This window comes from Atta colombica, unplaced genomic scaffold, assembly GCF_001594045.1.
Source record: "Atta colombica isolate Treedump-2 unplaced genomic scaffold, Acol1.0 scaffold216, whole genome shotgun sequence".
NCBI classification, from domain to species: domain Eukaryota; kingdom Metazoa; phylum Arthropoda; class Insecta; order Hymenoptera; family Formicidae; genus Atta; species Atta colombica.
The window spans coordinates 921678-923678 of NW_017259312.1; the positions used below are offsets into that span (position 1 = coordinate 921678).

General features: G+C 35.4%; 1 protein-coding gene across 9 annotated transcripts in view; it reads left to right on the top strand.

Annotated features, from left to right (window-relative positions):
• The window catches only part of LOC108687805, a 24718-nt gene that overhangs the window by 9057 nt on the left and 13660 nt on the right, over positions 1 to 2001 (top strand). For 4 of the 9 annotated variants that reach the window (XM_018193772.1, XM_018193774.1, XM_018193776.1 and 1 more), the window contains exon 3: positions 1682 to 1951. The exons of 2 other annotated variants lie outside the window; for them this stretch is intronic. The gene's annotated coding sequence lies outside the window, so the exon portion shown is untranslated. Of the gene's footprint in view, positions 1 to 1035; positions 1540 to 1681; positions 1952 to 2001 lie in introns of those variants that run through there. 3 more of the 9 variants (XM_018193773.1, XM_018193771.1, XM_018193777.1) reach the window with 2 other exon arrangements.

Sequence of the window (2001 nt, forward strand, 5' to 3'; positions counted from 1 at the left end):
TTAAAACTCAAAAAGAATAATTTAGAATTAAGAGAAGAACTTAAAAATTCGGAGTTTTGAAGAATCAAAGGAAAGGAACATCTGGTTATTCGAGAGAAAGAAAAGTTCTGAGAACTTGTTTCGCGACTAATTATTACATCCGGCTGTTATAGATAAGTTTTTTATGGATAAAGAGTTCTTTAATCATTCAGTCCTAATATCTTGTAAGAGATATGATAGAATAGAATATAAAATCCTCGACCAAAAAAACAGTGATTTAAATAAAATATGTAAGATATGTTTAGATCTTCTCTTTTCTAATATTAAATAATTAATATTATATTATTAAGAAAAAGACACACACACACACACACACACACACACACACATGCGCATGCATGCACGCACGTTCGCACGCACGCACACATGTAAGTACGCACGCACGCACGCACGCACGCACAGGGTGTCATTAAATTACGGCACCACCCATATTGAGCAGGTACAGAGCGGACTAAACTGAGCCAAAAAGTCTTGTACCATTTTGCGATTTCGCAATGATTAATGAGATATTAATTACTAAAAGTCGCTAAATATTGATTTTCAATAATTTTTTACTCAAATACTATCAATTTTACAGAAAAACAGCAAAAGATAAAAAAATTAATTTTTTTCTTATAAAGTTCTGAGAATTTTTTCATAATTTTTTAATATCATATTTTCACGTAGAAAATGATGAAAATAAGAAAATATACTAAAAAGTTGATAAAAAATTTTGAAAAAATTTTTAAAGTTCTTTGAGAAGAAAATAAATGATGTTTGTCTCTTGCAATTTTTCTGTAAAGTTGATAGTATTTGAGTAAAAAAATAATGGTAGATAACTGTTTGGTTCAGTTTAGTCCGCTCTATCTGCTCCTATATAAAAAAAGAATATAAAAATTGATAAAGATTGTTTTTTGTCTTTCTTCATTATTTATTGAATTATTGAAAAAGATAAAAATCATATTCTTAAATATATTTTTGTATTCATTATGTTATTGTCACGACTTGTCGCCCTATGAAGGAGTCACACATACCTGATGTCTACCCACACAAAGACATCACCTCTTCTTCAAACTGAATCGGTGTAGACGCTGGTTTCTTATGACTTCCCATATGTTCCCCAGTACCCTTGGATCCCGGAGGAATCTCCCTTCCCATCATGTTAGTTGACCAATCGACTACCCTCTCTCTCTCTCTCTCTCTCTCTCTCTCTCTCTCTCTCTCACTCTCTTCGAGCTCCCCTCTTGATTCTCGAACGGCCCCCTAGTCGAAGACTTCGTCTGGCGTCTGGCGGCAGTTGGGAGCGAGACGTCGACACGATATACGACGAGTATTTTTGTCCCGAATTTATTGAATTCCGGAATGCAATTTAATTTTTCATTAACGTGTTTCTCATGTTATTGTATATAGACAGTTTTATGAAGTTAAAAACCTGCAGTCTCTTGATATAAATAATTATCGCGACTATCGGGTTAAACGAGGTAAGGTTTGGAGAACGAGAATGTGCCGGCTGATGTAAAGGTGTGTGTAATAGGTCCTTGTGTATATATATATATATATATATATATATATACATATCCTTTCGAGTACCGACCGGCGACCGACGACCGGCGACTGGCAACTGGCCTCTAACAACGACTTTTGAATGCTTCAACTGAATCAGGTGACGCACGAAGGTAGAGAAAGATCGATGAATCCAAAAAGCAAAAAGTTGATCATATTCGGCTTAAAGACTGTCAAATTTACGTCATCATTATGTTCACAAAAAACAAGTGACGATGAACGATAATTTGTATGTGTTTGCGGGCGATCGCTCAATGCACAAGGAATCGCGAGAATTGTAAGATCGAAGTACATCGAGCTTGCTTCCAGCTTCATTCTTCCCATTCAGGCACGTCGCATTCATCCGGCGCAGCGGCGGCAACAGCAGCCGGTACGCACGTATATTCATACATTTATACACATTTATATATATATGTATAT